Consider the following 10914-nt stretch of genomic DNA (forward strand, 5'->3'; position numbering starts at 1 on the left):
TTGCATATTGATTTGTTTTTCCTAAATTAAGTATTTTAGGAAAAAATGTGAGTGCAGCCACCAGCAAGAGTTGGTGGCCGCACTCTGAGGTCACCAAACAGTTTGTCCTGAGAACTCCTGAACTAACTTCTGAGTCTGAGGCAATAGCTCTACCTTGTGATGGTAAGTAGGAACTGCATCCCTTATGCTTTAGAATGTTGTGAAATTTGCCATCAATGGCAATAGAAGCAGGACCTATGTGCCAAAGTAGCTTTATTGGAATTGTGCCCATTATTCCACTTCCACATTTGGCTCTGTCTGTAAGTCTTTGGCTCTTTGTTATTTGTGGCATTGATTCAGCAGTCACAGCCTCATACCAATTGTATCTCCAGCTGTGTGAGTTTGTTTTTAACAGTTTATCCATACAAATTAGTGGAACATCAAAGGGATGGGTGCATCCAGCTGCAATGGAGGAGTGAACTGAAGATTTTATTTTGAAGTTAATCCTCCCATATTAAGTGAAATAATTATTCTAAATGCTAGTCTGGATGGGCTGCAAATCTTTTCTACCATTTTGAAAGAGTACTATGGAATTAACTTGGCATGAAACCAATATTTTTCTACAGAAATTACTCTAAAGATATGTAGAATATATGAGAATTCTTCAGGTTTTTTAAACTATCTAATAGAAAAATAGACTTCTGATATGGACTGGAAAATAGACTACTACATTCTATACAGTAGTTAAAAGAAAAAAAGTCATACAGAAGAATCTTTTTTTATTAACTTCTGTAGGACTTTTCCATAAAGACAAACTCTTTATTTAGAGGCCACCATTATTCTATTAGAGTTTACAATCTCTCATTCCTCTTTACTCTAGGCGCTTGTCTACACTAGAGCCATTTGGTGTGCTTCTACCAGGCGTGTAACACACACTGTATCACCTACGCAGCTGAGCTCTGAGATAGCCCTTATTTACACTATGGAAATTTGGGGAATAAACAAAACGGGGGGAGAGAGTTGCAAGAAGGGTAGTCTTATCATGTATCTGTTTCTGTTTCTCTTTGACACACTTTATACTAGGCAAGTTTTGTCCTGCTATTAGTGGCTTCAGTTCAGCTCTACCAATGTTCACATCTGCAGCCAATGTTTTAAGTACCATGACCTCTAACTGTCACAGAACTTAAAATTGAACATTGAATGCTACCACCAGGTTCCACTGAAGGGAAATGATTAAATAAGTAACGATTGTAGCAGTTCTATATGGCAGACATTGCCACCATTTACACCAGGGATCGGCAACCTTTGGCACGTGGCGGGCCGGGCCGGTTTGTTTACCTGCCGTGTCCACAGTTTTGGCTGATTGCGGCTCCCACTGGCCATGGTTCGCCGCTCCAGGCCAATGGGGGCTGCAGGAAGCGGCACGGGCCGAGGGATTGCTGGCCGCCACTTCCCGCAGCCCGCATTGGCCTGGAGCGATGAACCGTGGCCAGTGGGAGCCACTATCAGCCGAACCTGTGGACGTGGCAGGTAAACAAACTGGCCCGACCTGCCAGGGGGCTTACCTTGGAGGGCTGCGTGCCAAAGGTTGTCTATCCCTGATTTACACCAAAGGCAGAAGTCTGTCCTTGTGACTATAACATTTTATTTTTCTGGGTATCAACTATTTCCCCCAGTTGAAGAGAAGAGCCTGTGCACCTGTTAGATTTCTTTTAAGCAAAGGAAAAACTTCAAAGAAAACTTATCAGATCTTCATGAAATATATTTTTATAAATATTCCCATTGTAACTGTAGTTGCAAGGAAGAAGAGGACTCCAGCCTACCCTGCTGGCTGAAGTCTCAGTGTAAAACCTTGAAGTTCAGATAATTATCCAGGTTCCTTTCTTCAAATGGTTTTTCTCTTTGAAACCAAAGTACAGAACAGTAGCCTTCCTACAGGCATAAACTTTGGAAGCTCTCCCTTTCCCCAGACAAAATAAAGCAAGGCTAATGGCAAGCAAATACAGCTTTTTCCCCCTCAGAACAGTATAAAGTACAACCTAAGTACCCACACTAAAACAAATAGTCTCAATCCAGAGTAGGCTTGCTTGCAGGCAGGTCAGCAGTGTTACTTTGGTCAGACACAAACCTCTTGGGGATGAGGGGTTTGAGGTGCAGGAGGGGGCTCTGGGCTGAGGCCGAGGGGTTCGGAGTGTGGAAAGGGGTTCTGGGCTGAGGCAGGGGGTTGGGGTGTGGGAGGGGCTCTGGGCTGGGGGTGAGGGGTCTAGGCTGGGGCCAGAAATGAGGGATTCAGGGTGCTGGAGGGGGCTCCAAGCTGGGGCAGGAGGCTGGGGTGTGAGAGAGAGTAAGGATTTCAGCTGGGGGCGTGGGCTCTGGTGTGGGGCTGGGGCTGAGGGGTTCGGAGTGCAGGCTGGGGCTCTGGGCTGGGGAAGAGGGTTGGGGTGTGCAGAGGGGGTTCTGAGCTGGGGCAGGGGGTTGGGGTGTGGAGGGCTTTCAGGGTGTGGGTTCTGGGTGGTGCTGACCTCAGGCATGTTCCTCTGGCTCCTAGGCAGAGGAGCGGCCAGGAGGCTCCATGCATTGCCTCTGACCACAGGTGCCACCTCCACAGCTCCCATTGGCCATGGTTCCCAGCCAATGAGAGCTGCGGAGCTGGCACTTGGGGCAGGGGCAGCATGCGGAGCCCCTGTGGCTGCCTCTCCACCTAGGAGCTGGAGTGACATGTCGCCGCTTCCGAGGAGCCATGCAGAACCAGGCAGGGAGTTGGCCAGCTCTGCTGTGCCATCAACCAGACTTTTAACAGAGCCACCAGGGTCCCTTTTCGATCAGATGTTCTGATCGAAAACAGGACACGTGGCAACCCTACCGCCTTTCTCTTTAGACATCATCTAGTCCTAGTGCATCATGGCTGCTATCAGAAATAAACAATAATAATGTTGTTGCCGGCACCCAGTGCCAAGAGGCTAAACAACAGCTGAAGTTGGTTCGTTATCCGGTGTGCTACACCCAATAATCACAACGGGGTGGAGAAGCAGAAAAGTTTATTTGAAGCGTCAAAAAGGTACAGGGAGATTTGAATCTCAAATCCTGTACACAGAGCAGGAAGTTACACAGGCTATTATACATCCTTTTTCCCAGCATACTTATCCAATAGCAAGCTGCCCCAAGTATCCATATAGCCAGCCAATCCAGTTCCCAGCTAGTTCCCTGATTCTCTGTATCATTTGTTAAACTATACATAAAGCTGCTTTATTCAGCATTGTTCTTCCATATCTGCCCTGTTTGGCCTTGCTTAGTTTCAGGCAGTCTGACTCCGCAGCATATTGTTGCAGATCCTCAGCAAAACTGCTGTGTGTGCCTCCAGGCGGGGGGGCCAAGGACACTTGGGCCTAGTACGCAGAGCTGCTGCGAGTGCCTCCAGGTGGGAGGGGGGCCAAGGACACCTGGGCCTAGTGCGAGGGGGCTTCATCGCCACTCGTGGTCTTCCATCCCCTTGAGTTACCTAGTGGCCATGCCCCAGTGTCCCAACAACTCCCCCCTTTGAGAACACTCAACAACCTTGACTCTGAGTTTTCTCACTTGGGCTACTTATTTCTTTACAATAGGGCTTTGCATAAGCACTTTGTGATAGCCCTGAAAAGAATGACTTACTAACTTTTGCAAAAGGGCCCTAACACATGATACTGCACAGCACAATACCAGTAATACAAGCAATACAGGAAAGAGAAGTTTCAATAGCAGGCTAAATAAACCACCAAGCCAAGACGACAAACCCCAGCTTGAAAACAAGGTTTGCAACCAATCGTTCTCTGGGGCAGTATAGGCAACCTGTGCTCCGGCTCGGGCATGGGCCTCAGCCTGTACCACCTTTTCATAGATCTCATAACTGCTATCATTTACATATACACAACATCGGGGCCCAACGAGGGCACAAACCCCTCCTTGGGATGCCAAGAGATAGTCCAAAGCCAGCCTGTTTTGGAGGGAAAACGTCCTGAGCTGCTGTACCTCTTTATTTAATGTTTTTACTGCTAACCCTAAATCACTAACCGCGTCCTCTAACTCTAAGGCCACCTTCTTAAGTACCATCTGTAGCCTTATAGTATAGCGGCCTATGCATGCCATGGCTGGCCCGGTAAACAGTGGCGCTATTCCCAGTACAGAGCACCCTACAAGCTTCTCGGTTGTGAGGGGATTCTTCATATTGCCCTCCAATGTTGTAGTCAGTCGCCGCAGGGTCTTTTCTCGTGACTCAACAGAGGTGTTTTGGGCATTTCTAATCTTTCCTTTGGGCAGTGTGGCAGTTATTGACAGATGAGGAACTCCATGAGCTATATAACAGCTACCTGTCCAGTTGGCTGGCAGCACCTTGTAAGCCTTTCGGCCACATACAAAATAGTGACCCTGTAGGGCCCAGTAAGGACTGTTTCTTAAAGGGGATTCCTGGGATATTTACGGCTGCTTTGGCTGCTTTTTTAAACAATTTATATGCCCCTAAGGGGGCATCTTATTTTTTTGATTGGGTACAAGTGGGGGCATTTCTAATTGTGCCGTTCAAATTACCACTACCACTACCACAAATTACCATTACCATTATCGCCATAGGGACCACTACAAACCCACCATTGGCTTGCTACATTGGAGATATTAACTGGACGGCAAGTTATATTTCCAAACCTTTCTTTTGTGGTACGATTATTTGTAAGAGTTTCCCTAAAAGGGGAGGAACCATTACACCCACACTGCTGGCTTCCCCTTTTGGTCTTTATCCAATACCCATCAGCCCACTGTGTAATAACACAGGAGCTTTTTCCCACAGGACGCCCATAGTGATCAGATTGGTTTCAGGTAAAACATAACACTCCCTCAGTGAGTACTGCAACTGAATACTCCTGGTCCTGATAGGTGGCTTGCTGTAAAGAAGTCTTATTCCAGAATGGCGAGTCCGTTCTTTCCTGCTCTTTGGTGGTGGCTAATTCTGCTAGGGTCAAGGGCAGCATGTCAAGGGACATTCCCGTTTTGGGGGACAGTGGAGTTGGAGCACATACCCAGCAACCAGTCTGGTTTGTTAAATTAGCAACATGGTGCGCAAGCGAAACAAAGGAGTTATGCTCCCGATATGCACAGTTTGGAAATACCAATACAGAAAATAACAATGTTACCCAATTAATTATCACCAGAGTTTTCCCAACCCAGGGTCTCCAGTACCTGGGTGGGCCCATTTTAGCATTAAGGTGCCCGCTATTTGTGTCTTTTAAACAGTAGCTTTAGCCCGAGATCGTCACTAGATGAGGAGTCAGCAGGTTGGACGGTCCACTGTTCTGCTGACGAGGGGGCAGGTACTGCCTTCACACGAGAGTGATGGATCCAGTTCTTGTGTCCCTCGATCTTTGCCGCTGTATGGGAGATCAGCAGGACGGTATAGGGTCCTTTCCACTTTTCCTGGAGAGGCTCGTCTTTCCAGGTGCGAACAAGCACAGAGTCACCGGGCTGTAAGGAGTGGATGGGAGAGTCCAAGGGGAGAGGCTGGGAATCCTTGGTATACCTGTGAAAGAGACAAGAGAACAGCAGACAGGGAACACATATACTGTGACAAAAAACCATTACCCAACTCCCATTCCCCTGACAGAACCGGGGTGCCATTCATAGGCCATGGCCTTCCAAACATAATTTCAAAGGGACTGAGCCCTAATCTACCCTTTGGGAGAACACGGATACGGAGTAGGACGAGGGGCAAAGCATCAGGCCATCACAGTGAGGCTTCTTGGCACACTTTTGAGAGATGCTGTTTAAGGGTCTGATTGGTATGCTCCACTACACCACTGGCTTGCGGTCTCCAGGGCATATGGAGTTTCCAGGGGATCTGTAAGGCATGTGAGATGCTTTGAATGATATTTGATGTGAAGTGTGTCCCGTTGTCAGATTCCATCCACAGGGGGAGTCCAAAGCGAGGAATGATCTCCTTAACAAACTTGAGGGCCACTGTTCTGGCAGTGCAGTTATGGCATGGGAAGGCTTCTGGCCATCCACTGAACCGATCCACTATAACAAGGAGATATTTGAACCCTTGGCTCCGGGGAAACTCAGTAAAGTCTATTTGCCACACTTGTCCAGGGCCCAGAGTGGGATCTAGGGCAGCTGGTGGCACAGGATGTCCCGGTCGGGGGTTATTCTTTTGGCAGACTAAGCAGTCCGCTTGTACCTGGGCAGCCAGGGGTCGGAGTCCGGAAGTGATAAAATATTTTCCCATTAGTTGGATAAGTGCTTCCCTGCCAGCATGAGTGGTTTGATGTAGTTTCTGCAGCACTGGCCGGATTAGGTCTTTTGGTAAGAGGATCTTCCCTTCTGGGGAATGGAGCCATCCCTCCTTTTCCCGGAGACCGAGTTTGTCAATTAGCTGTCTCTCCTCCCCAGAGTACTGAGGGGTTGGAAACTCCTCTACTGATGGGATAAGGGCATGCATATGGGCGTTCTCAGTCTGAGGGGATGGCAGGGTGGCAGCATGCTTAGCCTCTCTATCTGCCTGGGCGTTACCTCTGGCCACATCTTGATCCTCCCTTTGATAGGCTTTACAGTGTACCACCGCCACTTCCGAGGGGAGTTGTACAGCTTCTAGGAGCCGGAGGATTTGGGGCCCATACTTGACTGGGGAGCCTTGGGCTGTCAGCATTCCCCTTTGCTTCCATAGGCCAGCATGAGCATGCAGCACACCAAAAGCATACTTTGAATCAGTAAAAATGTTGACCCGCTTTCCTTTTGACAGTTCAAGTGCACGGGTCAGGGCTATTAGTTCGGCAAGCTGGGCAGAGGTCCCAGCAGGCAAACCTTCAGCTTCCACAGTGTCATGGAGCGTCACAACAGCATAACCCGCCCTCCTTTGTCCATCTATTACAGTACTGCTACCATCAGTGTACCACTCATAATCTGCATTTGGGAGGGTACATCCTTTAAATCCAGACGGCCGGAGTACTGGACATCTATGATCTCTGAACAGTCATGTTTCTGTTCCTCTGTTTCTGGCAAGAGAGTGGCTGGGTTAAGGGAGGGGCAAGGCTGTAAGGTGACTTCAGAGTTCTCTAACAGCTTAGCCTGGTACCGAGCAATCCGAGCCTGGGTGAGCCAAAGCCCTCCCTTTGCATCCAATAAGGCTCGGACCATATGGGGAGTATAGATTTGCATAACCCCTCCCAATGTTAGCTTCTCCACTTCCTCAAGCACTAGGGCAGTAGCTGCGACCGCCCGTAAACATGCCGGCCAACCCTTTGCAACCTGATCCAATTGCTTAGAAAAATAAGCCACGGGATGTCTCCATGCTCCTAACAGCTGTGTGAGCACTCCTAGGGCCACCCCCCTTCGTTCATGTACATACAACTGAAACGGCTTAGAGAGATCCGGCAGGTCCAGAGCTGGGGCTTCCATCAATTTTCTTTTCAGGATTTTAAATGCCCTGTCAGCCTCTGGAGTCCAATAGAAGGGGTCATGGTCTGCTCCTTTTACACAGTCGTACAGGGGTTTAGCCCACAGTCCAAACTCTGGGATCCATATCCTGCAAAAGCCTGCCATACCCAGAAATGCCCTGAGCTGCTTACAATTACTTGGAGAGGAACTTGACAGATAGCTTCCTTTCTTTTTTTTTTTTTTCGCTTGAACGCTGACGCTCCCCTTGCCTTAGCTGTAACCTGATCCCTCTCCACCTCAGACAACAGGGTTCTCAGGAAGATATTACAGTCCTCTCAATCGGCTTTTGACTACTGAGGCACCCCTCAAAGACTGAAATAAACCTGCTTGGGTTCGTTGAGAATTCCCCAGCCTGTGTTTTAAAAGCTGCTAAGTCTATTGGATTGAATGGCACATGGGTGTAAACTTGCATAGTGGTAGCCTGACGTCCGTCTGCCCCTGGGCAAGCCACAACCGTCTCGGTAAGCAAAGGATAGAGTACCACCGAGTGGGCAATCTCTGTAACCCGAGACATCCTACCCTGATAAGGTGGGGATGTGGGGGCCGAAGGGGACACCGGCTCTGCCATTACAGTGGGGTGGGGGTCAGGGGACTAACATTAGCTACTACCGAACCAGTCGGAGTCAAATTACAACTTTGCAGAATTACAGCTCTGTTTTATTTCTTAAAGCCATAAATGCTTGTGCATACAAATATTCATTCCATTTACCCATTCACTGACAAAACAAAGCTAATTGGAGGATTGTGTTGTAATTAATTGACCCTCCTGGTGGCCACCACTCCTGGTCCTCTAGTTGATATTGAGGCCAGTCAACTGTACAGAATCGTTTTAATTGGCTCTTAGTCATTGGATCCGCACCAAATACCTTCCAGTTTGCTAGAATGCACTCTAGGGGCGTACACCGTGCCCTAACCCCTGAGCTCTGTCCCTGTCCCATACCTACAGGGTAACTCTGGGCGTCCCCAGGTTCCAACAGAGCATATAATTCGGATTTTAAAAGGTTCCTACCTTATCCAAGGGACCGGTTCTTCACCGTGGCCTGCAGCTGCTCCTCCCCCATGTCTAAGGGACCGGTTCTTCACCGCCGTCCACAACTGCTTCTCCACTATATGAGTGCGTTGCACCGTTGTGCCCTCCGGGGTCGATCAAATCGTATCTCCTCCGAGGCCCCCGATGAACTCACCGGTGCGCGCTGGGCGTCGGTTCTCGCCGCAATCCTCGACCTCCAGGAAGGGTCCGGGCAAGGCTAAATTGCAGCCTCGTTGCCCACCCAGGGACGCCAAAAGCTGTTGCTGGCACCCGGTGCCAAGAGGCTAACCAACAGCTGAAGTTGGTTCGTTACCCGGTGTGCTACACCCAATAATCACAACGGGGTGGAGAAGCAGAAAAGTTTATTTGAAGCTTCAAAAAGGTACAGGGAGATTTGAATCTCAATCCTGTACACAGAGCAGGAAGTTACATAGGCTTTTATACATCCTTTTCCCCAGCATACTTATCCAATAGCAAGCTGCCCCAAGTATCCATATAGCCAGCCAATCCAGTTCCCAGCTAGTTCCCTGATTCTCTGTATCATTTGTTAAACTATACATAAAGCTGCTTTATTCAGCATTGTTCTTCCATATCTGCCCTGTTTGGCCTTGCTTAGTTTCAGGCAGTCTGACTCCACAGCATATTGTTGCAGATCCTCAGCAAAACTGCTGTGTGTGCCTCCAGGCGGGGGGGCCAAGGACACTTGGGCCTAGTACGCAGAGCTGCTGCGAGTGCCTCCAGGTGGGAGGGGGGCCAAGGACACCTGGGCCTAGTGCAAGGGGGCTTCATCGCCACTCATGGTCTTCCATCCCCTTGAGTTACCTAGTGGCCATGCCCCAGTGTCCCCAACAATGTTATGGCAGGGAGTCAGTCATTAGATGGTGCTATTACATATTCTTTCAAGTTCCTTTTCCTAGCTTGCGAGTAAATATTTAGTCTTGGCAGAAATGCTGTGTTGTCAGTTTTGGGAGGAGCTGTGGCAAACCCCAAGGGAGTGTGGTCTCTGCTTTAGGCCTCTCTAAGTGGAGTTAATGCTTGAGGTAGTGTTGCTGGGAATTAGACACTGATATTTGGGCTGAGATCCTTGAAAATGGAGATTGCATGCATGCTGTTTTTGACTAACTCTGTTCAAAGACTGGTGTTTATAGTGCAAAATAAACAAGTTGCACAAAGAATATACCCAGACTCTGTGTCAGTAATTTTCCTCTAATTGGCAGCTGCCTTGGAAGGCTCTCACCTCTACTACCACTTTGCACCGGGGTGCCAGTAATAATAACAGGAGATGAAGAATTGGACCTTTGGAAGTAGTTTTTGTGAGATAATGGTATGGCTGTGCTTTCTGATCATCTTTAATTGTACCTACTCATGTGTATACTGGGAAAGGGCTTTGATAGTTGTATAATACCATAGGGCTCTGGCTAGAACATTTATTTCCTGAGTCGCTGCTTTCCTCACAACCGGAGACACCATTAGCGGACTACGCTCAGTGTATCTCAACCTAGCAAGGACATTTTTTGACACTACTGTTTTAATATTTGCATTATAGTCTGCAGCCGGGCTTTCCAATCCCAACCTCCCTCCCTCCCGCCCTGCTCTTATTTTAGCAGAGAACATGAGTATGTGTGTGTGGGGCCCTTGAGGAATTCCACCATGATTTCAACAACTTCCATCCCACCATCAACCTCAGCCTGGTCCAGTCCACACAAGAGATCCACTTCCTGGACACTACAGTGCTAATAAACAATGGTCACATAAACACCACCCTATACCGGAAACCTACTGACCGCTATTCCTACCTACATGCCTCCAGCTTTCACCCTGACCACACCACACGATCCATCGTCTACAGCCAAGCTCTGCAATACAACCGCATTTGCTCCAACCCCTCAGACAGAGACAAACACCTACAAGATCTCTGTCAAGGTTTCTTACAACTACAATACCCACCTGCGGAAGTAAAGAAACAGATTGATAGAGCCAGAAGAGTTCCCAGAAGTTACCTACTACAGGACAGGCCAAACAAAGAAAATAACAGAACGCCACTAGCCGTCACCTTCAGCCCCCAACTAAAACCCCTCCAACGCATTATTAAGGATCTACAACCTATCCTAAAGGATGACCCAACACTCTCACAAATCTTGGGAGACAGGCCAGTCCTTGCCTACAGACAGCCCCGCAACCTGAAGCAAATACTCACCAACAACCACATACCACACAACAGAACCACTAACCCAGGAACTTATCCTTGCAACAAAGCCCATTGCCAACTGTGCCCACATATCTATTCAGGGGCACCATCACAGGGCCTAATAACATCAGCCACATTATCAGAGGCTCATTCACCTGCACATCCACCAATGTGATATATGCCATCATGTGCCAGCAATGCCCCTCTGCCATTTACATTGGTCAAACTGGACAGTCTCTACGTAAAAGAATAAATGGACACA

General features: G+C 48.4%; 1 long non-coding RNA gene across 1 annotated transcript; it reads right to left on the minus strand.

Moving 5' to 3' along the window:
• Window positions 1-3000: 3000 nt before the first annotated feature.
• Window positions 3001-9362, minus strand: LOC142071189 (uncharacterized). Its single transcript, XR_012667234.1, has 2 exons — window positions 8444-9362; window positions 3001-5521 (listed from the first exon to the last, which is right to left on the minus strand). It is a non-coding gene; the product is annotated as an uncharacterized LOC142071189 (long non-coding RNA).
• Between the last annotated feature and the right edge of the window lie 1552 nt (window positions 9363-10914).

Source organism: Caretta caretta, chromosome 2, assembly GCF_965140235.1.
Source record: "Caretta caretta isolate rCarCar2 chromosome 2, rCarCar1.hap1, whole genome shotgun sequence".
NCBI classification, from domain to species: domain Eukaryota; kingdom Metazoa; phylum Chordata; order Testudines; family Cheloniidae; genus Caretta; species Caretta caretta.